Genomic DNA, 27,788 nt, shown 5'->3' on the forward strand with positions numbered 1-27,788 from the left:
ATCTTCTGCTCTTCAGTAGAGATGAGCGTTGTTCTACTCGAACTGTTCGCCAATCTCAAATTCGAGCTGTTTTGGGCAGTGTTTGAGCCGTTCGGCGAACACACAACAATTTGAGAAAAATTCGGCTGTTCGAGATTATGTTCGATAACTGTTCGTGCACCAAAGTCATAACTGGATTTTTTCTCAGTAATGATGAAAATTAATGTTAATACGCAGTTTGAGTGTACAGCGGGGTGGGGGGAGGGGCAGGGGATGGATCTCTGCAGGAACAATGAAGATCTCCATTTTTTTTTCTCTTTCCCGCATTTGCAGTGGGGAGGTGCAATCTGTCAGCCCATCAGCAGCGCACACACGGAGCGAAGTGCTTTTTTTCACACAAGCAAGGGCATGTGTCATTGGCAGTGTATGTCACATGTCCTTGCCCTATAAGACCAAGCCATTTTCCCCGTCGCCACCATTTTCTCACTGCTGCAGCTGCGTGTTAGACGGCACCGCTCTTGCTGTGTGCGCTATACCTTGTTAATTTCAAGCAAATTTTCGCACAAATCTACAGATAGCTTGGGAGTAGGGAATAGTTGTGATTGCAGTCCTTGTAAGGACTAGGTTACAGCATTTCCTACGACTTTTATCAGGCAGGTCTGTGCTCTTAAATAGATAGATTGTGGGAGTAAAGACTAATTGTAATTGGAGTCCGTTTCAGGACTAGGTTACATCAGTTCCTATCAGTTTTTGCCAGGCAGGTCTGTGCCAGTGCTGTGCAAGTTTTTTTCACAGCATTTGGCTGAATCTAGCAAAGCTAATCCTTTTTGGCCTATTGCAGAGTGTGTTAGTCAGTGGAGTAGCCTATCTGTGTTGCAAGATATACCACCTGTGTATAGAATACCAATTTTTTTACTGCACCTAGTGAAGTAAAATCTTTTGGGCATAGCATCATTCTATTAGTCCATCTATACTGACCTCCATCAGGTTGCAAATTGAATATAATTTTTTTCTGCATCTAGCTCTGAAAAAATATTGGGCTTCTAGCTGTGTGTGGGACTTGTTGTATTAGTCCATCTATACTGACCTCCATCAGGTTGCAAACTGCATATATTTTTTTCTTCATCTACCTCTGAAAAAATATTGGGCTTCTAGCTGTGTGTGGGACTTGTTCTATTAATCCATCTATACAGACCTCCATCAGGTTGCAAACTGAATATATTTTTTTCTGCATCTACCTCTGAAAAAATATTGGGCTTCTAGCTGTGTGTGGGACTTGTTCTATTAATCCATCTATTCAGACCTCCATCAGGTTGCAAACTGAATATATTTTTTTCTGCATCTACCTCTGAAAAAATATTGGGCTTCTAGCTGTGTGTGGGACTTGTTCTATTAATCCATCTATACAGACCTCCATCAGGTTGCAAACTGAATATATTTTTTTCTGCATCTACCTCTGAAAAAATATTGGGCTTCTAGCTGTGTGTGGGACTTGTTCTATTAATCCATCTATACAGACCTCCATCAGGTTGCAAACTGAATATATTTTTTTCTGCATCTACCTCTGAAAAAATATTGGGCTTCTAGCTGTGTGTGGGACTTGTTCTATTAATCCATCTATACAGACCTCCATCAGGTTGCAAACTGAATATATTTTTTTCTGCATCTACCTCTGAAAAAATATTGGGCTTCTAGCTGTGTGTGGGACTTGTTCTATTAATCCATCTATACAGACCTCCATCAGGTTGCAAACTGAATATATTTTTTTCTGCATCTACCTCTGAAAAAATATTGGGCTTCTAGCTGTGTGTGGGACTTGTTGTATTAGTCCATCTATACTGACCTCCATCAGGTTGCAAACTGAATATATTTTTTTCTGCATCTACCTCTGAAAAAATATTGGGCTTCTAGCTGTGTGTGGGACTTGTTGTATTAGTCCATCTATACTGACCTCCATCAGGTTGCAAACTGAATATATTTTTTTCTGCATCTACCTCTGAAAAAAATATTGGGCTTCTAGCTGTGTGTGGGACTTGTTCTATTAATCCATCTATACAGACCTCCATCAGGTTGCAAACTGAATATATTTTTTTCTGCATCTACCTCTGAAAAAATATTGGGCTTCTAGCTGTGTGTGGGACTTGTTCTATTAATCCATCTATACAGACCTCCATCAGGTTGCAAACTGAATATATTTTTTTCTGCATCTACCTCTGAAAAAATATTGGGCTTCTAGCTGTGTGTGGGACTTGTTCTATTAATCCATCTATACAGACCTCCATCAGGTTGCAAACTGAATATATTTTTTTCTGCATCTACCTCTGAAAAAATATTGGGCTTCTAGCTGTGTGTGGGACTTTCTCTATTAGTCCATCTATACTGACCTCCATCAGGTTGCAAATTAAAAATAATTTTTTTCTGCATCTACCTCTGAAAAAATATTGGGCTTCTAGCTGTGTGTGGGACTTTCTCTATTAGTCCATCTATACTGACCTCCATCAGGTTGCAAATTAAAAATAATTTTTATCTGCATCTAGCTCTGAAAAAATATTTGGCCTTCTAGCAGTGTGTGGGACTTTCTCTATTAGTCCATCTATACTGATCTCCATCAGGTTGCAAATTAAAAATAATTTTTTTCTGCATCTACCTCTGAAAAAATATTGGGCTTCTAGCTGTGTGTGGGACTTTCTCTATTAGTCCATCTATACTGACCTCCATCAGGTTGCAAATTAAAAATAATTTTTATCTGCATCTAGCTCTGAAAAAATATTTGGCCTTCTAGCAGTATGTGGGACTTTCTCTATTAGTCCATCTATACTGACCTCCATCAGGTTGCAAATTGAATATAATTTTTTTCTGCATCTAACCTAGCCAATAGTTTTGGCCTAATACCACAGTTTGGCCACTCAGCTCTGCTCGGTTCCCATCCATTGTTTTTTTGTGCAAACAACTCCAGAGTTGTTAATTAGTTAACCACCAAAATGAGTGGAAAAAGGCCTGCTGCTGGTGGAAAGGGGAATAGGCGTGTTGGGAAGGGGAAAAAAGGTTGTGTCCGTGGGGTAGGTGTTAAAGCAACAGTAACATCTGCAGAAGAAAGACCATCTTCCAGCCAAACTAAAATGTCTACTTCTTTTAGCGGACAATGTGATAAGATCCCTTTCTTACGGCCACGCCAATTGCTACAAATTCCAGATGAGGCACAAAAACAGCAGGTGCTTCAACGGATATCAATTGCTCCTTTAAGTTTGCTCTCCTCCACATCAACTTCAACATCACAAATACTCCAGTCCTCAAAGGTGTCACCCCAATCGCACTTGCTTCCTCACAGCTCCCAAATCTCCAGCTGCCCGTCTGAGTATGAGGTAGAACAGATGGTTGAGTCTGCAGAGCTGTTTACTCATACTATAGCCTGGGAATCAGAGGTCGACTCCAGCGCTTCTGTGAATCCAGACGAGGAAATGATCTGCACTGATGCCCAGAATCTTTATGAGTCGGATCCAGGACCAGACGCAGAAGGTTCTGACCATAATGTAGACCCTCATTCCCAAACTGTAACTCCTGTTGGTGGAGACAATGAGGAAGACGATGATAAGACTCAAATACCTGATTGGAGCGACAACTTTAGTTTTTTGTCAGGGCAGGAACAGGTTGGCTCTGAGGACGACGGGTGTGATAACGCACAGGGTGATGATGATGAGGTTGGAGATCCCACTTACTGTCAACCCACAGTCAGCCAAGAGATGAGGTCAGCAGAGGAGGTGGAGGAAGATGCTAGTGACGACGAGGTCAGGTTGCGCCTTCCTGGACAGAGACGTAGTACTGGAAGCACGTCAACAACTGCATCCTCAAACACAACTCTGCCTCTCACCACAAGTCGTGGTGGCTCTTCAGTTCGCATGGGTGCTAAGCCTTGCATACCCTGGGCATTTTTTCAGATCGATAAAGATGACCCAACTCGTGTTATCTGTAACATTTGTCAGCAAAAGCTAAGTAGAGGCCAAAAAATACATAGTTTGAGTACTTCATGCATGAACCGGCACATGGACATGAAGCATAAGTTGCAGTGGGAAGCTCAGTGTGCTAAAATGCGGCCTAGCCGGCCGGGCCAACCACCGTCTGCCATATCTTGTGCATCCGCGGCCTCTTCATCCTCTGTGACTGGGGGGACAGCAGTCACACCTATTTTGGGGCGCACACCTGCCACCTCTTTACCCGCAACAGCCAGCGTGATTGGCAGGTCATCATTTTCTTTGGAGGTGGTAACACCAGCTGGTGTTGAGCGCTGTCCGACATCGATAGCACCACCTTTGTATCAAGGCAACCTAACATGTCCGCCTGCATCTTCCTCACAGACCGGCAGTTTGCCGGGGACACCCTTATCAACCCCGTCTAAGCACAATAGCCAGCCCTCGGTCCCTCAGATGTGGACAAGTAAAAGACCATTTCCTCCTAGCCATGAGAAAGCTAAGAGGTTGAATTTCACCATCTGCAAGCTCTTGGCTACAGAAATGCTGCCTTTCCGCCTGGTGGACACAGAGGATTTTCGAGACCTTATGTCCGTCGCAGTGCCCCAGTACCAGATGCCCAGTCGGCACTACTTCTCAAAGAAAGATGTGCCTGCGCTCCACCAGCATGTCGCACACAACATCACCGCTTCTTTGAGAAACTCTGTGTGTGACAGGGTGCATTTCACCACAGACACTTGGACGAGTAGGCATGGACAGGGGCGTTACATGTTGCTGACTGGGCACTGGGTAACTATGGTGACAGCAGGACAAGGGGCTGCTGTCCAAGTCTTGCCGTCCCCACGAGTTGTGCGTCAATCCTCTTTATGTCAAAGTTCCTCCACTGCTTCTGCCTCCTCAACCTCCTCTCGGTCTTCCACCTGCACCCAAAGCCTGTCTGGTCATGCCACAAGCTTTCTAACTGCGCAAAAGGGATCCTGCACACCTCCTTACTATGCTGGCAGTAGGGCTCAACGTCATCAGGTGGTTTTTACATTGAAATGTCTGGGAAATGTGAGTCACACAGCTGAGGAGTTGTGGTCAGCTCTGGAGAACCAATTTCATGAATGGTTGTCTCCACTGGACCTGAAACCAGGGAAGGCCGTGTGCGACAATGCTGCAAACCTGGGTGCGGCCCTTCGCCGGGGCAATGTCACACACGTGCCTTGTATGGCTCACGTGTTGAACCTGGTTGTCCAGCAATTTTTAGCCCACTATCCCAGACTAGATGGCCTTCTGCAGAGGGCACGGTCGCTGTGTGCTCACTTCCGCCATTCGCATCCCGCAGCTCAGCGACTTACATCTCTACAGAAGTCGTTGGGCCTGCCACTTCACCGGCTAAAATGCGATGTGCCTACCCGGTGGAATTCAACTCTGCACATGTTGCAGCGACTGTGGCAGCACCGAAAAGCCCTGGTGCAATACGTTCTGACGTATAGCCTGGGCCAACGAGATCCAGAGGTGGGGCAAATCACGCTGGAGGAGTGGTCTCAGATCAGGGACCTATGCACCCTTCTGCACAGTTTTGAAATGGCGACGAAGATGTTTAGTGCTGACGATGCCATTATCAGCATGACTATTCCGGTGATTTACATGCTGGAGCACATGTTAAACAGAATTCGGAGACAGGTGGTGGCAAAAGAGGAGGTGGAGGAAGTAGAGGAGGAGGAGTTGTATGCGGAAGGGCTAACATCTGCAAGGTCCAGACGGTCGGCAGCACCGAGGCGGCAGGCATGTGAGGGTGGGGGAGATGGTTTTACCAGGGCGCATGGTAGCAGCCAAACTAGTGAGGAAGGTGCAGGAGCCCAGGAAGAAGTGGAGAACGAACTGATGGAAGACTCATCAGATGAGGGAGACCTTGATCACATTTTTGTTGTGCGAGGTTGGGGGGAGAGGACAGAGGAAGGAAGCATGATTGTTACCTCGCCACCAACACAACAGGGACTTGGTGCTCCTGGATGCGCAACACACATGAGTGCCTTCTTGCTGCACTACCTGCAACATGACCCTCGAATTGTGAGAATTAGAAATAATCCTGACTACTGGGTTGCCACACTGTTAGATCCCCGGTACAAAAGTAAATTTGCAGAAATTATTCCTGCCATAGGAAGGGATGCACGCATGCAGGAGTATCAGCAGAGACTGTTGCAGAATCTTACATGTGCTTTTCCACAAAATACCAGTGGTGCACATAGTGAATCTCACAGTTCCAACTTGCCAACCGTGGGACCGTCAAGTGTTCAGCACTCAAACCGTAACAGAACCACAGTATCTGCTGGTAACATCAATTTTGCGGAATCATTTCACCACTTTTTTAGCCCATCCTTTGCAAGGCCACAGGAGACAAGAAGTCTGACACATAGTCAACGCCTAGAGACGATGGTACAGGAGTATCTCCAAGTAAACATTGAAGCCACGACTGTGTCACTGGACCCTTGCTCTTTTTGGGCTTCCAATCTGGATAAATGGCCGGAGCTAGCCACTTACGCCTTGGAGATCTTGTCATGCCCCGCAGCCAGCGTTCTGTCTGAACGTGTGTTCAGCGCTGCTGGTGGTGTGCTGACAGATAAGCGCACGCGGCTCTCCACTGATAATGTAGACAGACTCACGTTCATAAAGATGAACAAATCATGGATCCGAAACGACTTTTCTACCCCTGTGTCATCCTGGGGAGAGTAAAAGCTTGATGATTGGTTAAAATCACCCTACCAACCGTTTTAAGCTTTCAAATTACTAATCATGTTTATCTGTATCTTGGCTGGAAAATAATTTGGGCTTTGTAGCAGTGTGCAGCACTGATCCTATTAGGCCATCTATACTAAAGCTTCACCAGATTTAAAATTAATAATAATTTTTAGCTGCATCTAGCCCGGAAAATAATTTTGGGGCTCCGAGATGCGCAAGACACATAAGTGCCTTCTTGCTGCACTACCTGCAGCATGACCCTCATATTGTCAGAATTCAAAGTAATCATGACTACTGGGTTGCCACACTCTTAGATCCCCCAAACTTTTCGATCAACCTTTTCATTTTAATAAAGACCAAAAAAATGGTCATTTTTGAAATTATAAGCATTAGCAGGTTGTTAGAAACTGAAATCAAACAGTTTTCAACTCAAAACTTTATTGTAGGTGATGTTACATTTTCACATAGGACCCCTTGTTCGAAAGGAGCTTCTGAACTCTCTCGTCCATTGAATTTGTCAGGTTTTGGATGGTTTCTGCTTCAATTGTTTTGCATGAGGACAGAATACCCTCCCAGAGCTGTTGCTTAGATGTGAACTGCCTCCCGCCATCATAGACACTCCTTTTAATGATGCTCCAAAGGTTCTGAATGGGGTAGAGGTCAGGGGAGCATGAGGGTCACACCATAAGTTTGTCCCCTTTTATGCCCATATCAGCCAGAGATGCAGATGTTTTATGTGCAGCATGAGATGGTGCATTATCATGCAGAAAAATGATCTTGCTGTGAAATACACGGTTCTTCTTCTTGAACCATGGCAGGAAGTGCTGTTTGAGAAAATCCACATACATTATGGAGTTCATCTTTAGCGCCTTCAGGGATCCTAAAGGGGCCGACAATCTCTCTCCCCATGATTCCAGCCCAAAACATTACTCCACCTCCTCCTTGTTGGCGCTGTAGCCGTGTTTGCGTGGGGTGTCCATCAACCAGCCATCCTCCACTCCATCCATCTGGACCATCGAGCGCTGCACGGCACTCATCCGTGAACAAAACAGTTTTGAAATCAGTCTTCATGTAATGTTTGGCCCACTGGAGCCGTTTCTGCTTGTGTGAAGTGGATAGAGGAGGTCGACAGGATGGCGTATGCACAGCTGCAAACCTCTGAAGGACCCTGCATCTTGTTGTTCTGGGGACGTTGGAGGCACAAGCAGCTTCAAAAACTTGTCTGCTGCTATGACAAGGCTTTTTTGCCGCTGCTCTTTCAACCTGACGTAATTGCCTGTAGGAAAGAGTCCTCAATTTGCCCTTATCAGCACGCACACATGTGTACTGTGAATCAGCTACATACTTCTTGATTGCCAAGACACTTCATCCTGATCATCGCACAATGTTGATTGTAGTCATGCCTTGACCTAAACACTCCACAATTTGTTGCTTCTCAGCAGCCGACACATCCTTTTTCTTACCCATTTTGGCAGAAAATGTAGGCTGCTTAATAATGTGAGAGAGCCTTCTTAAGTAGTCTTGCCTTTCATTGGATACACCTGCCAAACTAATTAGCACAGGTGTCTGCAATTGCTTACAGTGATATAAAGAGCCCTGACACGCATCACCATCAATGAGTTTAACTGACAAACAAACAAATTCTTCCCTTATCACTCCTAAACACTTTTTGCATAATAATTTGGAACACAGTGTACATGTGCTTTTCCACAAAACACCAGTGGTTCACGTAGTGAATCTTACAGTTCTAACTTGCCAACCGTGGTCTGTATGGAGTTGTTCAATAAAGGGCCCAAAATTAAGATAACATAGATGGGAGAGGTCTCTATGAATAGGAATTCCTAAGTATTTGATACCCTGTGAGGGCCATGCAAAGGGAAAGTTGGACTGGATGGAATCCTATATGGATTTGGGGAGGGAGACATCGAGGGCCTCAGACTTCGCTGCATTGATTTTAAAATTTGACCATGTAACAAAGTGATCTATTTCAGCCATAACAGCATGGATGGATATATGTGATTGAGTGATATATACTAGGACATCATCAGCAAATAGAGAGCACTTGTACTCGGTGCCTCCCACCTCAATCCACCTAATATTGGGGTTATGGCGAATTGATGAGAGCAGGTGCTCCGTCACTAGGATGTATAAGAGAGGGGACAGAGGACATCCCTGCCTTGTCCCATTGGTGATTGTGAAAGGTGATGAAAATGTTCTGATGCACCCCCTGGGCCTTGGGACACCCGAAGCCGGACCCTTTTTGGTGGATGCTGGTGGTTGTAGTCTTCGTGGCGGCGACCCGGTTCCGTGGCTCAGGGTGGTCAAACCAGTGGCGGAACTATTTATGTGGTTTTGATGTTTAAATGTCTGACTACGCCACCCGTGGATTGCGGTCAGAGTGAACTGCCGCTACAGGGCAGACTGCTGAGGCTGGTGTTGTGGGTGCAGCAGAGCGTAGCATAACTCCCCACGGGAGGAGTATAGCCTCAGGGCAGTGTATGCGGAGGATGGGGGTGATGGTGCAGGGCAGCAGCAGTAACGACACGGAGTCAGTGATGCAGTTCAGGGCCTTTACTCACAGTTCTTATTATCCAGACCACGTCTGCAGGTAACGGCTGCCCACGTCGTACTGTGCTCACCAGGTGAGGGGCTCAGACAACTCCCAGATAACTTTGGAGCGCTTCACAGGACCCCCTTTGTGTGTCCTTTGTCTGGCCTTTCTTACCAACACTTCTGTCTGGCTGCCTCGGGCCTCCTCTTGGTAAACTTGGCGCCAGTTTCCCTGACCCTATGTGGTGCCTTCCTAGCGGGTGTAGCGAGGGGCTGCGCCACATAAAATGTCAGAGCCTCCGGTTTCTAGCTGAGGGTCGTTTCCTGCCTCCACTAGTTCGGGGACCGGTCTCCCCCTTTGGCCTGACCCCTCCACGCAGGTGGATTCGGGCGTGCGGTGGCGACTCGCCCGTCCGCACCACTGGGATCCCTTCATTCCTCGTTCCTGGAGCCTTCTCCGCTCCTCCTCCTTCCTTCTCCCTCTTCCAGGCCTGGGCCTCTGTTACTAGGCCCGCCTCCGGAGCAGAGCTCATGCAGAGCCCCTGCTCCCTGCCACTTCTGCTCAGACTTCTCTGCACTGAACTAAGATGGTGCCCACCTTTTATACTCCCTTCTCAATGCACCCAGGAACTGCTTCCTCCCTGCTCCTGCACTACAGGGTTCCCCTTCCTCAGTGTTCCCTCCCCCCACTCCAGCCAGGGACAGGGACTGTCGTGCCCATCTCAGGGGCATATTGGTCGCCCTGCCCCACGGCAATGTGGTGTAATGCATGCAGGTGTCGGGTCCTGATCCACACTCCATCCTTACCTGAGAGTGAGATATCACACCTCTGGGTGAGGTGCAATACCTCTGTAGCAACCGAGCCCTCAGGGTGCTACAGTTCCATTTATCTTCAGCCTAGGTGACGTATTGTGATATAGGGCCGTGATTTTGGCAATAAAAGGGTCCCCTAGACCCCTACCCCAAGCTTTTTAAGAGAATCATATATGGCGTGCCAGGAGACTCTATGGAATGCTTTCTCAGCATCCAACGAGAGTATCTAATTACAAATTTTAACTGCATCTAGCCCAGGAAATACTTTGTGCCTAGTAGCAGTGTCTGCTAGTCAGCGGATTATCCCGGCTGTTAAGCAAGCTACACCACCTGTAGTTTGGACACTTAATTTTTTCAAAGGAAATGCTTCGGGACCACGGGATACTCAGTGAAGAGCATCAGGAGGCACCCCAAGGCATAGGGGCTGGGACTGGCAGTAGGATGCCTTGCGGTGGACAGCCGAGCTCGATCCTTATAAAAGCTTTTTAACTGCAGCAGCTTTAGTGGACGCTACTGGAGCTGGAATTACGTGGCTGCTGGCATGAGACTTGCCCTCCAATAGATCCTGGTAAATGGATTTAAAGTGTATTCATTCAAATTAGAGAGACAATTTAAATTAAAAAGCTTAGAGCTGCCTCCACCACAGGGGGGCTCGCTCGACCCACCAGCAGACAGGCACCAGTATTGGGAGAGGGGGGCTGGCCATCAGGGTTCACCGCGGCTCTGGCACAAACCCGGCGACACGGAGGTGGCACGGGCAGGAGCGGACTGGCCGTGTCGGCTTCTCACTTTTTGGATTTTAGAAGGGCATGACATGCCTATATCTGTGTCTCCCCCTCCTTTTACTCCTCCACCTCTTGTATTTTCGCATGACTATATGTACTTGTCACTTTTCCATGTGTTTGTTATGTCTTCTGAGCAGTTTGTCAGCTTTTGGACACCTTGGAAGGTGTTTTCTATGTGTTTCTATGTGTTTTTGTTTGCCTGCCATTGGTTTTAATGGTGTTCGAAGGTGTTCGACGAACAGTTCGGCGAACACACGGGTGTTCGACGAACTGAACCGAACTCGAATACTACGGGGGTGGCTCAACACTACTCTTCAGTTGTTGATTAAACACTTTGTAGGGTTAGTCTCCAATATGAAAGCAATGTCAGGGTTGGCATTGGTGTTATGCTGGTGGGTGTAGTTGCTTTTAAAACAATAGGCCATAGTTTAATTCTTGAAGAACTCATTGTTTTTTTGCATTTGGTGGTGTTTGGAATCTTTTTCACTTTCTGTGCTAAGGCTTATGCTTTTATTTCTTTCTTGGTAACACTTTAGCTACCTTAGTGGGCAGAAAGCAAAGGTAATTGAGAGAATTTGTAGGCAGAGGTGGAAAAGCTACATAACTGATTCCAAAAACTCCTCTGTCTTTAGAGTTAGTGTTAAAAATGCCAAAAATGGCAGAGGTCTTTAGGGGGAATTTGGTGCTGCTGTAGACTCTTTGAAATCTGTTGGAGCTAAGGCTCATAGTGTACTTTCTTTCTTGGTAAGAGTTTAGTTACCTTATTGGCAAAAAAGTGAAAATAATTGAGAGAAATGTAAGAATTGGTGGAAAAGCTACATAGCTGATTCACAAGAATTCATCTTTGAGTTTTGGACAATGCTTTGCCTTGTTTTTAAACTTTTTAGTAATTGGCTCTTTCAAGACATATTCAGTCCTCCTTTTTTAGGAAAACTTTAGCAGATTTAACAGCCAAAATCCCAAACTAGTCAAGTGGGTTCATGCATTGGTGGTATAGTGGTGAGCATAGCTGCTTCCCAAGCAGTTGACCCGGGTTCGATTTCCAGCCAATGCAAAACTTATGTAGTTTTATTTCTCTCATATCATACATTTTACAAACTATTTTGTAATGTTAGTGCAGAAAATGTAAAAAAAAAAGCTGACCCTGTAAGCATTGGTGACCATAGCTGCTTTCCAAACAGTTGACCCGGGTACAATTCCCGGCCAATACAAAACATTGGTGGTTTTTTTTTTCAGGCACATCATACTTTTTACTAACAATTTTGTAGGGTTAGTGCAGAAAATGTGAAAAAAATGCTGGGTACCTTAAGCATTTTTGGTATAGTGGTGAGCAAACCTGCCTTCCAAGCAGTTGACCTGCGATTGATTCCTGGTCAATGCAATACTTATGTGGGTTTTTTTTCCCTGGCATGTCTTACTTTTTACTAATAATTTCGTATTGTTAGTGCAGAAAATGTAAGAAAAAAACATGGCTTCTGTAAGTGTTGGTGGCATAGTGGTGAGAAACGCTGCATTCCAAGTAGTTAATCTGAGTTCGATTCTCAGCCAGCGCATGAATTGTTTTTCACATTTGGTGATGCTTTTAGTCTGTTTTAATTTTTCGTGTTAAGTCTCAGGCTCTTCTTTCTTCTTAGAGTTTAGCAACCACGAAAATGAGAAAAAAATTGAAGAGAATATTTGTTAGCTTTTTTTCAACTGTCTCATCTAACTGATCTTCTGCTCTTCAGTTGTTGATTAAACACTTTGTAGGGTTTGTCTCCAATACGAAAGCAATGTCAGGGTTGGCATTGGTGTTATGCTGGTGGGTGTAGTTGCTTTTAAAACAATAGGCCATAGTTTAATTCTAGAAGAACTCATTGTTTTTTTGCATTTGGTGGTGTTTGGAATCTTTTTCACTTTCTGTGCTAAGGCTTATGCTTTTATTTCTTTCTTGGTAACACTTTAGCTACCTTAGTTGGCAAAAAGCAAAGCTAATTGAGAGAATTTGTAGGCAGAGGTGGAAAAGCTACATAACTGATTCCAAAAACTCCTCTGTCTTTAGAGTTAGTGTTAACAATGCCAAAAATGGCAGAGGTCTTTAGGGGTAATTTGGTGCTGGTGCTGACTCTTTGTAATCTTTTTGAGCTAAGGCTCATAGTGTACTTTCCTTCTTGGTAAGAGTTTAGTTACCTTATTGGCAAAAAAGTGAAAATAATTGAGAGAATTGTAAGAATTGGTGGAAAAGCTCCATAGCTGATTCACAAGAATTCATCTTTGAGTTTTGGACAATGCATTGCCTTGTTTTTAAACTTTTTAGTAATTGGCTCTTTCAAGACATATTCAGTCCTCCTTTTTTTAAGTAAAACTTTAGCAGATTTAACAGCCATAATCCCAAACCAGTCAAGTTGGTTCATGCATTGGTGGTATAGTGGTGAGCATAGCTGTTTGCCAAGCAGTTGACCCGGGTTCGATTCCCGGCCAATGCAATACTTATGTAGTTTTATTTCTGGCATATCATACATTTTACAAACTATTTTGTAATGTTAGTGCAGAAAATGTAAAAAAAAAAAAGCTGATCCTGTAAGCATTGATGGTCTGGTGGTGAGCATAGCTGCCTTCCAAGCAGTTGACCTGGGTTCGATTCCTGGCAAATGCAAAACATGGGTGTGTTTTTTTTTCAGGCACGTCATAATTTTTACTAACAATTTTGTAGGGTTAGTGCAGAAAATGTGAAAAAAATGCTGGGTACCTTAATCATTTTTGGTATAGTGGTGAGCAAACCTGCCTTCCAAGCAGTTGACCTGCGATTGATTCCTGGTCAATGCAATACTTATGTGGGTTTTTTTTTCCTGGCACGTCTTACTTTTTACTAATAATTTTGTATTGTTAGTGCAGAAAATGTAAGAAAAAAACATGGCTTCTGTAAGTGTTGGTGGTATAGTGGTGAGCATAGCTGCCTTCCAAGCAGTTGACCCGGGTTTCATTCCCGGCCAATGCATGAATTGTTTTTCACATTTGGTGATGCTTTTAGTCTGTTTTAATTTTTCATGTTAAGGTTCATGCTCTTCTTTCTTCTTAGAGTTTAGCAACCACGAAAATGAGAAAAAAATTGAAGAGAATATTTCTTAGATTTTTTTCAACTGTCTCATCTAACTGATCTTCTGCTCTTCAGTTGTTGATTAAATACTTTGTAGGGTTAGTCTCCAATACGAAAGCAATTTCAGGGTTGGCATTGGTGTTATGCTGGTGGGTGTAGTTGCTTTTAAAACAATAGGCCATAATTTAATTCTTGAAGTACTCATTGTTTTTTTGCATTTGGTGGTGTTTGGACTCTTTTTCACTTTCTGTGCTAAGGCTTATGCTTTTATTTCTTTCTTGGTAACACTTTAGCTACCTTAGTGGGCAGAAAGCAAAGCTATTTGAGAGAATTTGTAGGCAGAGGTGGAAAAGCTACATAACTGATTCCAAAAACTCCTCTGTCTTTAGAGTTAATGTTAAAAATGCCAAAAATGGCAGAGGTCTTTAGGGGGATATTGGTGCTGCTGTTGACTCTTTGTAATCTGTTTGATCTAAGGCTCATAGTGTACTTTCTTTCTTGGTAAGAGTTTAGTTACCTTATTGGCAAAAAAGTGAAAATAATTGAGAGAAATGTAAGAATTGGTGGAAAAGCTACATAGCTGATTCACAAGAATTCATCTTTGAGTTTTGGACAATGCTTTGCCTTGTTTTTAAACTTTTTAGTAATTGGCTCTTTCAAGACATATTCAGTCCTCCTTTTTTAAGTAAAACTTTAGCAGATTTAACAGCCAAAATCCCAAACCAGTCAAGCGGTTACATGCATTGGAGATATAGTGGTGAGCATAGCTGCTTCCCAAGCAGTTGACCCGGGTTCAATTTCCAGCCAATGCAATACTTATGTAGTTTTATTTCTGGCATATCATACATTTTAAAACTATTTTGTAATGTTAGTGCAGAAAATGTAAAAAAAAAAGCTGACCCTGTAAGCATTGGTGGTATAGTGGTGAGCATAGCTGCCTTCCAAGCAGTTGACCCGGGTTCAATTCCTGGCCAATACAAAACATTGGTGGTTTTTTTATTCAGGCACGTCATACTTTTTACTAACAATTTTGTAGGGTTAGTGCAGAAAATGTGAAAAAAATGCTGGGTACCTTAAGCATTTTTGGTATAGTGGTGAGCAAACCTGCCTTCCAAGCAGTTGACCTGCGATTGATTCCTGGTCAATGCAATACTTATGTGGGTTTTTTTTTCCTGGCACATCTTACTTTTTACTAATAATTTCGTATTGTTAGTGCAGAAAATGTAAGAAAAAAACATGGCTTCTGTAAGTGTTGGTGGTATAGTGGTGAGAATTGCTCCCTTCCAAGCAGTTGACCCAGGTTTGAATCACAGCCAACGCATGGATTGTTTTTCATATTTAGTGATGCTTTTAGTCTGTTTTAATTTTTCGTGTTAAGGCTCATGCTCTTCTTTCTTCTTAGAGTTTAGCAACAACTAAAATGAGAAAAAAATTGAAGAGAATATTTCTTAGATTTTTTTCAACTGTCTCATCTAACTGATCTTCTGCTCTTCAGTTGTTGATTAAATACTTTGTAGGGTTAGTCTCCAATACGAAAGCAATGTCAGGTTTGGCATTGGTGTTATGCTGGTGGGTGTAGTTGCTTTTAAAACAATAGGCCATAGTTTAATTCTTGAAGAACTCATTGTTTTTTGCATTAGGTGGTGTTTGGAATCTTTTTCACTTTCTGTGCTAAGGCTTATGCTTTTATTTCTTTCTTGGTAACACTTCAGCTACCTTAGTGGGCAGAAAGCAAAGCTAATAGAGAGAATTTGTAGGCAGAGGTGGAAAAGCTACAAAACTGATACCAAAAACTCCTCTGTCTTTAGAGTTAGTGTTAAAAATGCCAAAAATGTCAGAGGTCTTTAGGGGGAACTTGGTGCTACTGTTGACTCTTTGTAATCTGTTTGAGCTAAGGCTCATAGTGTACTTTCCTTCTTGGTAAGAGTTTAGTTACCTTATTGGCAAAAAAGTGAAAATAATTGAGAGAAATGTAAGAATTGGTGGAAAAGCTACATAGCTGATTCACAAGAATTCATCTTTGAGTTTTGAACAATGCTTTGCCTTGTTTTTAAACTTTTTAGTAATTGGCTCTTTCAAGACATATTCAGTCCTCCTTTTTTAAGTAAAACTTTAGCAGATTTAACAGCCAAAATCCCAAACCAGTCAAGTTGGTTCATGCATTGGTGGTATAGTGGTGAGCATAGCTGCTTCCCAAGCAGTTGACCCAGGTTCAATTCCCGGCCAATGCAATACTTATGTAGTTTTATTTCTGGCATATCATACATTTTACAAACTATTTTGTAATGTTAGTGCAGAAAATGTAAAAAAAAAAGCTGATCCTGTAAGCATTGGTGGTATAGTGGTGAGCATAGCTGCCTTCCAAGCAGTTGACCCGGGTTTGATTCCTGGCCAATGCAAAACATGGGTGTGTTTTTTTTTCAGGCACTTCATCATTTTTACTAACAATTTTGTAGGGTTAGTGCAGAAAATGTGAAAAAAATGCTGGGTACCTTAAGCATTTTTGGTATAGTGGTGAGCAAACCTGCCTTCCAAGCAGCTGACCTGCGATTGATTCCTGGTCAATGCAATACTTATGTGGGTATTTTTTCCTGGCACGTCTTACTTTTTACTAATAATTTTGTATTGTTAGTGCAGAAAATGTAAGAAAAAAACATGGCCTCTGTAAGTGTTGGTGGTATAGTGGTGAGCTTAGCTGCATTCCAAGCAGATGGCGCGGGTTCGATTCCCGGCCAACACATGAATTGTTTTTCACATTTGGTGATGCTTTTAGTCTGTTTTAATTTTTCGTGTTAAGGCTCATGCTCTTCTTTCTTCTTAGAGTTTAGCAACAACAAAAATAAGAAAAAAATTGAAGAGAATATTTCTTAGATTTTTTTCAACTGTCTCATCTAACTGATCTTCTGCTCTTCAGTTGTTGATTAAATACTTTGTAGGGTTAGTCTCCAATACGAAAGCAATGTCAGGGTTGGTATTGGTGTTATGCTGGTAAGTGTAGTGCTTTTAAAACAATAGGCCATAGTTTAATTCTTGAAGAACTCATTGTTTTTTTGCATTTGGTGGTGTTTGGAATCTTTTTCACTTTCTGTGCTAAGGATTATGCTTTTATTTCTTTCTTGGTAGCACTTTAGCTACCTTAGTGGGCAGAAAGCAAAGCTAATTGAGAGAATTTGTAGGCAGAGGTGGAAAAGCTACATAACTGATTCCAAAAACTCCTCTGTCTTTAGAGTTAGTGTTAAAAATGCCAAAAATGGCAGAGGTCTTTAGGGGGAGTTTGGTGCTGCTGTTGACTCTTTGTAATCTGTTTGAGCTAAGGCTCATAGTGTACTTTCCTTCTTGGTAAGAGTTTAGTTACCTTATTGGCAAAAAAGTGAAAATAATTGAGAGAAATGTAAGAATTGGTGGAAAAGCTACATAGCTGATTCACAAGAATTCATCTTTGAGTTTTGAACAATGCTTTGCCTTGTTTTTAAACTTTTTAGTAATTGGCTCTTTCAAGACATATTCAGTCCTCCTTTTTTAAGTAAAACTTTAGCAGATTTAACAGCCAAAATCCCAAACCAGTCAGGTTCATTCATGCATTGGTGGTATAGTGGTGAGCATAGCTGCTTCCCAAGCAGTTGACCCAGGTTCAATTCCCGGCCAATGCAATACTTATGTAGTTTTATTTCTGGCATATCATACATTTTACAAACTATTTTGTAATGTTAGTGCAGAAAATGTAAAAAAAAAAGCTGATCCTGTAAGCATTGGTGGTATAGTGGTGAGCATAGCTGCCTTCCAAGCAGTTGACCCGGGTTCGATTCCTGGCCAATGCAAAACATGGGTGTGTTTTTTTTTCAGGCACTTCATAATTTTTACTAACAATTTTGTAGGGTTAGTGCAGAAAATGTGAAAAAAATGCTGGGTACCTTAAGCATTTTTGGTATAGTGGTGAGCAAACCTGCCTTCCAAGCAGTTGACCTGCGATTGATTCTTGGTCAATGCAATACTTATGTGGGTATTTTTTCCTGGCACGTCTTACTTTTTACTAATAATTTTGTTTTGTTAGTGCAGAAAATGTAAGAAAAAAACATGGCCTCTGTAAGTGTTGGTGGTATAGTGGTGAGCTTAGCTGCCTTCCAAGCAGTTGGCCCGGGTTCGATTCCCGGCCAACACATGAATTGTTTTTCACATTTGGTGATGCTTTTAGTCTGTTTTAATTTTTCGTGTTAAGGCTCATGCTCTTCTTTCTTCTTAGAGTTTAGCAACAACAAAAATAAGAAAAAAATTGAAGAGAATATTTCTTAGATTTTTTTCAACTGTCTCATCTAACTGATCTTCTGCTCTTCAGTTGTTGATTAAATACTTTGTAGGGTTAGTCTCCAATACGAAAGCAATGTCAGGGTTGGTATTGGTGTTATGCTGGTAAGTGTAGTTGCTTTTAAAACAATAGGCCATAGTTTAATTCTTGAAGAACTCATTGTTTTTTTGCATTTGGTGGTGTTTGGAATCTTTTTCACTTTCTGTGCTAAGGATTATGCTTTTATTTCTTTCTTGGTAACACTTTAGCTACCTTAGTGGGCAGAAAGCAAAACTAATTGAGAGAATTTGTAGGCAGAGGTGGAAAAGCTACATAACTGATTCCAAAAACTCCTCTGTCTTTAGAGTTAGTGTTAAAAATGCCAAAAATGGCAGAGGTCTTTAGGGGGAGTTTGGTGCTGCTGTTGACTCTTTGTAATCTGTTTGAGCTAAGGCTCATAGTGTACTTTCTTTCTTGGTAAGAGTTTAGTTACCTTATTGGCAAAAAAGTGAAAATAATTGAGAGAAATGTAAGAATTGGTGGAAAAGCTCCATAGCTGATTCACAAGAATTCATCTTTGAGTTTTGGACAATGCTTTGCCTTGTTTTTAAACTTTTTAGTAATTGGCTCTTTCAAGACATATTCAGTCCTCCTTTTTTAAGTAAAACTTTAGCAGATTTAACAGCCAAAATCCCAAACCAGTCAAGCGGGTATATGCATTGGTGGTATAGTGGTGAGCATAGCTGTTACCCAAGCAGACGACCCGGGTTCGATTTCCAGCCAATGCAATACTGATGTAGTTTTATTTCTGGCATATCATACATTTTACAAACTATTTTGTAATGTTAGTGCAGAAAATGTAAAAAAAAGCTGATCCTGTAAGCATTGGTGGTATAGGGGTGAGCATATCTTCCTTCCATGCAGTTGACCCGGGTTCAATTCCCGGCCAATACAAAACAGTGGTGTTTTTTTTTTTCAGGCACGTCATACTTTTTACTAACAATTTTGTAGGGTTAGTGCAGAAAATGTGAAAAAAATGCTGGGTACCTTAAGCATTTTTGGTATAGTGGTGAGCAAACCTGCCTTCCAAGCAGTTGACCTGCGATTGATTCCTGGTCAATGCAATACTTATGTGGGTTTTTTTTTCCTGGCACGTCTTATTTTTACTAATAATTTCGTATTGTTAGTGCAGAAAATGTAAGAAAAAAACTTGGTTGCTGTAAGTGTTGGTGGTATAGTGGTGAGAATCGCTGCCTTCCAAGTAGTTGACCCGAGTTTGATTCTCAGCCAACGCATGAATTGTTTTTCACATTTGGTGATGCTTTTAGTCTGTTTTAATTTTTCGTGTTAAGTCTCAGGCTCTTCTTTCTTCTTAGAGTTTAGCAACCACGAAAATGAGAAAAAAATTGAAGAGAATATTTCTTAGCTTTTTTTCAACTGTCTCATCTAACTGATCTTCTGCTCTTCAGTTGTTGATTAAACACTTTGTAGGGTTAGTCTCCAATATGAAAGCAATGTCAGGGTTGGCATTGGTGTTATGCTGGTGGGTGTAGTTGCTTTTAAAACAATAGGCCATAGTTTAATTCTTGAAGAACTCATTGTTTTTTTGCATTTGGTGGTGTTTGGACTCTTTTTCACTTTCTGTGCTAAGGCTTATGCTTTTATTTCTTTCTTGGTAACACTTTAGCTACCTTAGTTGGCAAAAAGCAAAGCTAATTGAGAGAATTTGTAGGCAGAGGTGGAAAAGCTACATAACTGATTCCAAAAACTACTCTGTCTTTAGAGTTAGTGTTAAAAATGCCAAAAATGGCAGAGGTCTTTACGGGTAATTTGTTGCAGGTGCTGACTCTTTGTAATCTGTTTGAACTAAGGCTCATAGTGTACTTTCTTTCTTGGTAAGAGTTTAGTTACCTTATTGGCAAAAAAGTGAAAATAATTGAGAGAATTGTAAGAATTGGTGGAAAAGCTCCATAGCTGATTCACAAGAATTCATCTTTGAGTTTTGGACAATGGTTTGCCTTGTTTTTAAACTTTTTAGTAATTGGCTCTTTCAAGACATATTCAGTCCTCCATTTTTTAAGTAAAACTTTAGCAGATTTAACAGCTATAATCCCAAACCATTCAAGTTGGTTCATGCATTGGTGGTATAGTGGTGAGCATAGCTGCTTCCCAAGCAGTTGACCCGGGTTTGATTCCCGGCCAATGCAATACTTATGTAGTTTTATTTCTGGCTTATCATACATTTTACAAACTATTTTGTAATGTTAGTGCAGAAAATGTAAAAAAAAAAAGCTGATCCTGTAAGCATTGGTGGTATAGTGGTGAGCATAGCTGCTTTCCAAGCAGTTGACCCGGGTTTGATTCCTGGCCAATGCAAAACATGGGTGTGTTTTTTTTTCAGGCACGTCATAATTTTTACTAACAATTTTGTAGGGTTAGTGCAGAAAATGTGAAAAAGATGCTGGGTACCTTAAGCATTTTTGGTATAGTGGTGAGCAAACCTGCCTTCCAAGCAGTTGACCTGCGATTGATTCCTGGTCAATGCAATACTTATGTGGGTTTTTTTTCCCTGGCACGTCTTACTTTTTACTAATAATTTTGTATTGTTAGTGCAGAAAATGTAAGAAAAAAACATGGCTTCTGTAAGTGTTGGTATTATCGTGGTGAGCATAGCTGCCTTCCAAGCAGTTGATCCTGGTTCGCTTCCCGGCCAAAGCATGAATTGTTTTTCACATTTGGTGATGCTTTTAGTCTGTTTTAATTTTTCTTGTTAAGGCTCATGCTCTTCTTTCTTCTTAGAGTATAGCAACCACGAAAATGAGAAAAAAATTGAAGAGAATATATCTTAGATTTTTTTCAACTGTCTCATCTAACTGATCTTCTGCTCTTCAGTTGTTGATTAAATACTTTGTAGGGTTAGTATCCAATACGAAAGCAATGTCAGGGTTGGCAATGGTGTTATGCTGGTGGGTGTAGTTGCTTTTAAAACAATAGGCCATAGTTTAATTCTTGAAGAACTCATTGTTTTTTGCATTTGGTGGTGTTTGGAATCTTTTTCACTTTCTGTGCTAAGGCTTATGCTTTTATTTCTTTCTTGGTAACACTTTAGCTACCTTAGTGGGCAGAAAGCAAAGCTAATTGAGAGAATTTGTAGGCAGAGGTGGAAAAGCTACATAACTGATTCCAAAAACTCCTCTGTCTTTAGAGTTAGTGTTAAAAATGCCAAAAATGGCAAAGGTCTTTAGAGGGAATTTGGTGCTGCGGTTGACTCTTTGTAATCTGTTTGAGCTAAGGCTCATAGTGTACTTTCTTTCTTGGTAAGAGTTTAGTTACCTTATTGGCAAAAAAGTGAAAATAATTGAGAGAAATGTAAGAATTGGTGGAAAAGCTACATAGCTGATTCACAAGAATTCATCTTTGAGTTTTGGACAATGCTTTGTCTTGTTTTTAAACTTTTTAGTAATTGGCTCTTTCAAGTCCTCCTTTTTTAAGTAAATCTTTAGCACATTTAACAGCCATAATCCCAAACGAGTCAAGTGGGTTCATGCATTGGTGGTATAGTGGTGAGCATAGCTGCTTCCCAAGCAGTTGACCTGGGTTCGATTTCCAGCCAATGCAATACTTATGTAGTTTTATTTCTGGCATACCATACATTTTACAAACTATTTTGTAATGTTAGTGCAGAAAATGTAAAAAAAAAGCTGACCCTGTAAGCATTGGTGGTATAGGGGTGAGCATAGCTGCCTTCCAAGCAGTTGACCTGGGTTCAATTCCCAGCCAATGCTAAACATCGGTGTTTTTTTTTTTCAGGCACGTCATACTTTTTACTAACAATTTTGTAGGGTTAGTGCAGAAAATGTGAAAAAAATGCTGGGTACCTTAAGCATTTTTGGTATAGTGGTGAGCAAACCTGCCTTCCAAGCAGTTGACCTGCGATTGATTCCTGGTCAATGCAATACTTATGTGGGTTTTTTTTTCCTGGCACGTCTTACTTTTTACTAATAATTTTGTATTGTTAGTGCAGAAAATGTAAGAAAAAAACATGGCTTTTGTAAGTGTTGGTGGTATAGTGGTGAGTATAGCTGCCTTCCAAGCAGTTGACCCCGGTTCGATTCCCAGCCAATGCATGAATTGTTTTTCACATTTGGTGATGCGTTTAGTCTGTTTTAATTTTTCGTGTTATGGCTCATGCTCTTCTGTCATCTTAGAGTTTAGCAACCACGAAAATGAGAAAAAAATTGAAGAGTATATTTCTTAGATTTTTTTCAACTGTCTCATCTAACTGATCTTCTGCTCTTCAGTTGTTGATTAAATACTTTGTAGGGTTAGTCTCCAATACGAAAGCAATGTCAGGGTTGGCATTGGTGTTATGCTGGTGGGTGTAGTTGCTTTTAAAACAATAGGCCATAGTTTAATTCTTGAAGAACGCATTGTTTATTTGTATTTGGTGGTGTTTGGAATCTTTTTCACTTTCTGTGGTAAGGCTTATGCTTTTATTTCTTTCTTGGTAACACTTTAGCTACCTTAGTGGGCAGAAAGCAAAGCTAATTGAGAGAATTTGTAGGCAGAGGTGGAAAAGCTACATAACTCATTCCAAAAACTCCTCTGTCTTTAGAGTTAGTGTTAAGAATGCCAAAAATGGCAGAGGTCTTTAGGGGGAATTTGGTGCTGCTGTTGACTCTTTGTAATCTGTTTGAGCTAAGGCTCATAGTGTACTTTCTTTCTTGGAAAGAGTTTAGCTACCTTATTGGCAAAAAAGTGAAAATAATTGAGAGAAATGTAAGAATTGGTGGAAAAGCTACATAGCTGATTCACAAGAATTCATCTTACATATCATACATTTTACAAACTATTTTGTAATGTTAGTGCAGAAAATGTAAAAAAAAAGGCTGATCCTGTAAGCATTGGTGGTATAGTGGTGAGCATAGCTGCCTTCCAAGCAGTTGACCAGGGTTCGATTCCTGGCCAATGCAAAACTTAGGTGTGTTTTTTTTTCAGGCACGTCATACTTTTTACTAACAATTTTATAGGGTCAGTGCAGAAAATGTGAAAAAAATGCTGGGTACCTTCAGCATTTTTGGTGTAATGGTGAGCAAACCTGCCTTCCAAGCAGTTGACCTGCGATTGATTCCTGGTCAATACAATACTTATGTGAGTTTTTTTTTCCTGGCACGTCTTACTTTTTACTAATAATTTCGTATTGTTAGTGCAGAAAATGTAAGAAAAAAACATGGCTTCTGTAAGTGTTGGTGGTATAGTGGTGGGAATCGCTGCCTTCCAAGTAGTTGACCCGAGTTCGATTCTCAGCTAACGCATGAATTGTTTTTCACATTTGGTGATGCTTTTAGTCTGTTTTAATTTTTCGTGTTAAGTCTCAGGCTCTTCTTTCTTCTTAGAGTTTAGCAACCACGAAAATGAGAAAAAAATTGAAGAGAATATTTCTTAGCTTTTTTTCAACTGTCTCATCTAACTGATCTTCTGCTCTTCAGTTGTTGATTAAACACTTTGTAGGGTTAGTCTCCAATACGAAAGCAATGTCAGGGTTGGCATTGGTGTTATACTGGTGGGTGTAGTTGCTTTTAAAACAATAGGCCATAGTTTAATTCTTGAAGAACTCATTGTTTTTTTGCATTTGGTGGTGTTTGGACTCTTTTTCACTTTCTGTGCTAAGGCTTATGCTTTTATTTCTTTCTTGGTAACACTTTAGCTACCTTAGTTGGCAGAAAGCAAAGTTAATTGAGAGAATTTGTAGGCAGAAGTGGAAAAGCTACATAACTGATTCCAAAAACTCCTCTGTCTTTAGAGTTAGTGTTAAAAATGCCAAAAATGGCAGAGGTCTTTAGGGGTAATTTGGTGCTGGTGTTGACTCTTTGTAATCTTTTTGAGCTAAGGCTCATAGTGTACTTTCTTTCTTGGTAAGAGTTTAGTTACCTTATTGGCAAAAAAGTGAAAATAATTGAGAGAATTGTAAGAATTGGTGGAAAAGCTCCATAGCTGATTCACAAGAATTCATCTTTGAGTTTTGGACAATGCTTTGCCTTGTTTTTAAACTTTTTAGTAATTGGCTCTTTCAAGACATACTCAGTCCTCCTTTTTTAAGTAAAACTTTAGCAGATTTAACAGCCAAAATCCCAAACCAGTCAAGTGGGTTCATGCATTGGTGGTATAGTGTTGAGCATAACTGCTTCCCAAGCAGTTGACCCGGGTTTGATTTCCAGCCAATGCAATACTTATGTAGTTTTATTTCTGGCATATCATACATTTTACAAACTATTTTGTAATGTTAGTGCAGAAAATGTAAAAAAAAAGCTGACCCTGTAAGCATTGGTGGTATAGTGGTGAGCATAGCTGCCTTCCAAGCAGTTGACCTGGGTTCGATTCCTGGCCAATGCAAAACATGGGTGTGTTTTTTTTTCAGGCACGTCATAATTTTTACTAACAATTTTGTAGGGTTAGTGCAGAAAATGTGAAAAAAATGCTGGGTACCTTAAGCATTTTTGGTGTAATGGTGAGCAAACCTGCCTTCCAAGCAGTTGACCTGCGATTGATTCCTGGCCAATGCAATACTTATGTGGGTTTTTTTTTTCCTGGCACGTCTTACTTTTTACTAATAATTTTGTATTGTTAGTGCAGAAAATGTAAGAAAAAAACATGGCTTCTGTAAGTGTTGGTGGTATAGTGGTGAGCAAAGTTGCCTTCCAAGCTGTTGACCCAGGTTCGATTCCTGGCCAACGCATGAATTGTTTTTCACATTTGGTGATGCTTTTAGTCTGTTTTAATTTTTCGTGTTAAGGCTCATGCTCTTCTTTCTTCTTAGAGTTTAGCAACCACGAAAATGAGAAAAAAATTGAAGAGAATATTTCTTAGATTTTTTTCAACTGTCTCATCTAACTGATCTTCTGCTCTTCAGTTGTTGATTAAACACTTTGTAGGGTTAGTCTCCAATATGAAAGCAATGTCAGGGTTGGCATTGGTGTTATGCTGGTGGGTGTAGTTGCTTTTAAAACAATAGGCCATAGTTTAATTCTTGAATAACTCATTGTTTTTTTGCATTTGGTGGTGTTTGGACTCTTTTTCACTTTCTGTGCTAAGGCTTATGCTTTTATTTCTTTCTTGGTAACACTTTAGCTACCTTAGTTGGCAAAAAGCAAAGCTAATTGAGAGAATTTGTAGGCAGAGGTGGAAAAGCTACATAACTGATTCCAAAAACTCCTCTGTCTTTAGAGTTAGTGTTAAAAGTGCCAAAAATGGCAGAGGTCTTTAGGGGGAATTTGGTGCTGCTGTTGACTCTTTGTAATCTGTTTGAGCTAAGGCTCATAGTGTACTTTCTTTCTTGGTAAGAGTTTAGTTACCTTATTGTCAAAAAAGTGAAACTAATTGAGAGAATTGTAAGAATTGGTGGAAAAGCTCCATAGTTGATTCACAAGAATTCATCTTTGAGTTTTGGACAATGCTTTGCCTTGTTTTTAAACTTTTTAGTAATTGGCTCTTTCAAGACATATTCAGTCCTCCTTTTTCTAAGTAAAACTTTAGCAGATTTAACGGCCATAATCCCAAACCAGTTAAGTTGGTTCATGCATTGGTGGTATAGTGGTGAGCATAGCTGCTTCCCAAGCAGTTGACCCGGGTTCGATTCCCGGCCAATGCAATACTTATGTAGTTTTATTTCTGGCATATCATACATTTTACAAACTATTTTGTAATGTTAGTGCAGAAAATGTAAAAAAAGCTGATCCTGTAAGCATTGGTGGTAGAGTGGTGAGCATAGCTGCCTTCCAAGCAGTTGACCCGGGTTCGATTCCCGGCCAATGCAAAACATGGGTGTGTTTTTTTTTCAGGCACGTCATAATTTTTACTAACAATTTTGTAGGGTTAGTGCAGAAAATGTGAAAAAAATGCTGGGTACCTTAAGCATTTTTGGTATAGTGGTGAGCAAACCTGCCTTCCAAGCAGTTGACCTGCGATTGATTCCTGGTCAATGCAATACTTATGTGGGTTTTTTTTTCCTGGCACGTCTTACTTTTTACTAATAATTTTGTATTGTTAGTGCAGAAAATGTAAGAAAAAAACATGGCTTCTGTAAGTGTTGGTGGTATAGTGGTGAGCATAGCTGCCTTCCAAGCTGTTGACCCGGGTTTGATTCCCGGCCAATGCATGAATTGTTTTTCACATTTGGTGATGCTTTTAGTCTGTTTTAATTTTTCGTGTTAAGGCTCATGCTCTTCTTTCTTCTTAGAGTTTAGCAACCACGAAAATGAGAAAAAAATTGAAGAGAATATTTCTTAGATTTTTTTCAACTGTCTCATCTAACTGATCTTCTGCTCTTCAGTTGTTGATGAAATACTTTGTAGGGTTAGTCTCCAATACGAAAGCAATGTCAGGGTTGGCATTGGTGTTATGCTGGTGGGTGTAGTTGCTTTTAAAACAAGAGGCCGTAGTTTAATTCTTGAAGAACTCATTGTTTTTTTCCATTTGGTGGTGTTTGGACTCTTTTTCACTTTCTGTGCTAAGGCTTATGCTTTTATTTCTTTCTTGGTAACACTTTAGCTACCTTAGTGGGCAGAAAGCAAAGCTAATTGAGAGAATTTGTAGGCAGAGGTGGAAAAGCTACATAACTGATTCCAAAAACTCCTCTGTCTTTAGAGTTAGTGTTAAAAATGCCAAAAATGGCAGAGGTCTTTAGGGGGAATTTGGTGCTGCTGTTGACTCTTTGTAATCTGTTTGAGCTAAGGCTCATAGTTTACTTTCTTTCTTGGTAAGAGTTTAGTTACCTTATTGTCAAAAAAGTGAAACTAATTGAGAGAATTGTAAGAATTGGTGGAAAAGCTCCATAGCTGATTCACAAGAATTCATCTTTGAGTTTTGGACAATGCTTTGCCTTGTTTTTAAACTTTTTAGTAATTGGCTCTTTCAAGACATATTCAGTCCTCCTTTTTCTAAGTAAAACTTTAGCAGATTTAACGGCCATAATCCCAAACCAGTCAAGTTGGTTCATGCATTGGTGGTATAGTGGTGAGCATTGCTGCTTCCAAAGCAGTTGACCCGGGTTCGATTCCCGGCCAATGCAATACTTATGTAGTTTTATTTCTGGCATATCATACATTTTACAAACTATTTTGTAATGTTAGTGCAGAAAATGTAAAAAAAAAAACCGATCCTGTAAGCATTGGTGGTATAGTGGTGAGCATAGCTGCCTTCCAAGCAGTTGACCCGGGTTTGATTCCCGGCCAATGCAAAACATGGGTGTGTTTTTTTTTCAGGCACGTCATAATTTTTACTAACAATTTTGTAGGGTTAGTGCAGAAAATGTGAAAAAAATGCTGGGTACCTTAAGCATTTTTGGTATAGTGGTGAGCAAACCTGCCTTCCAAGCAGTTGACCTGCGATTGATTCCTGGTCAATGCAATAGTTATGTGGGTTTTTTTTTCCTGGCACGTCTTACTTTTTACTAATAATTTTGTATTGTTAGTGCAGAAAATGTAAGAAAAAAAAATGGCTTCTGTAAGTGTTGGTGGTATAGTGGTGAGCATAGCTGCCTTCCAAACAGTTGACCTGGGTTCGATTCCCGGCCAATGCATGAATTGTTTTTCACATTTGGTGATGCTTTTAGTCTG

At 40.9% G+C, this 27,788-nt stretch overlaps 12 non-coding genes across 12 annotated transcripts; all 12 read left to right on the top strand.

Moving 5' to 3' along the window:
* The first annotated feature begins 13,209 nt into the window (after positions 1 to 13,209).
* TRNAG-GCC (transfer RNA glycine (anticodon GCC)) lies at positions 13,210 to 13,281 on the top strand. The gene has a single exon. It is a non-coding gene; the product is annotated as a tRNA-Gly (tRNA).
* A 2,770-nt stretch (positions 13,282 to 16,051) lies between these two features.
* Positions 16,052 to 16,123, top strand: TRNAG-CCC (transfer RNA glycine (anticodon CCC)). Its single transcript has one exon. It is a non-coding gene; the product is annotated as a tRNA-Gly (tRNA).
* A 1,347-nt stretch (positions 16,124 to 17,470) lies between these two features.
* On the top strand, positions 17,471 to 17,542 carry TRNAG-CCC (transfer RNA glycine (anticodon CCC)). Its single transcript has one exon. It is a non-coding gene; the product is annotated as a tRNA-Gly (tRNA).
* Positions 17,543 to 17,638: 96 nt separating this feature from the next.
* TRNAG-UCC (transfer RNA glycine (anticodon UCC)) lies at positions 17,639 to 17,710 on the top strand. The gene has a single exon. It is a non-coding gene; the product is annotated as a tRNA-Gly (tRNA).
* Positions 17,711 to 17,979: 269 nt separating this feature from the next.
* TRNAG-UCC (transfer RNA glycine (anticodon UCC)) lies at positions 17,980 to 18,051 on the top strand. The gene has a single exon. It is a non-coding gene; the product is annotated as a tRNA-Gly (tRNA).
* Positions 18,052 to 20,309: 2,258 nt separating this feature from the next.
* TRNAG-CCC (transfer RNA glycine (anticodon CCC)) lies at positions 20,310 to 20,381 on the top strand. Its single transcript has one exon. It is a non-coding gene; the product is annotated as a tRNA-Gly (tRNA).
* A 1,339-nt stretch (positions 20,382 to 21,720) lies between these two features.
* On the top strand, positions 21,721 to 21,792 carry TRNAG-CCC (transfer RNA glycine (anticodon CCC)). Its single transcript has one exon. It is a non-coding gene; the product is annotated as a tRNA-Gly (tRNA).
* A 95-nt stretch (positions 21,793 to 21,887) lies between these two features.
* On the top strand, positions 21,888 to 21,959 carry TRNAG-UCC (transfer RNA glycine (anticodon UCC)). Its single transcript has one exon. It is a non-coding gene; the product is annotated as a tRNA-Gly (tRNA).
* A 3,791-nt stretch (positions 21,960 to 25,750) lies between these two features.
* TRNAG-CCC (transfer RNA glycine (anticodon CCC)) lies at positions 25,751 to 25,822 on the top strand. The gene has a single exon. It is a non-coding gene; the product is annotated as a tRNA-Gly (tRNA).
* A 93-nt stretch (positions 25,823 to 25,915) lies between these two features.
* TRNAG-UCC (transfer RNA glycine (anticodon UCC)) lies at positions 25,916 to 25,987 on the top strand. Its single transcript has one exon. It is a non-coding gene; the product is annotated as a tRNA-Gly (tRNA).
* A 1,182-nt stretch (positions 25,988 to 27,169) lies between these two features.
* TRNAW-CCA (transfer RNA tryptophan (anticodon CCA)) lies at positions 27,170 to 27,241 on the top strand. Its single transcript has one exon. It is a non-coding gene; the product is annotated as a tRNA-Trp (tRNA).
* A 96-nt stretch (positions 27,242 to 27,337) lies between these two features.
* TRNAG-UCC (transfer RNA glycine (anticodon UCC)) lies at positions 27,338 to 27,409 on the top strand. Its single transcript has one exon. It is a non-coding gene; the product is annotated as a tRNA-Gly (tRNA).
* Positions 27,410 to 27,788: the final 379 nt, after the last annotated feature.

The sequence above is a fragment of the Phyllobates terribilis genome, unplaced genomic scaffold (genome assembly GCF_046119375.1).
Source record: "Phyllobates terribilis strain yellow unplaced genomic scaffold, ASM4611937v1 Scaffold_3__8_contigs__length_932513732, whole genome shotgun sequence".
NCBI classification, from domain to species: domain Eukaryota; kingdom Metazoa; phylum Chordata; class Amphibia; order Anura; family Dendrobatidae; genus Phyllobates; species Phyllobates terribilis.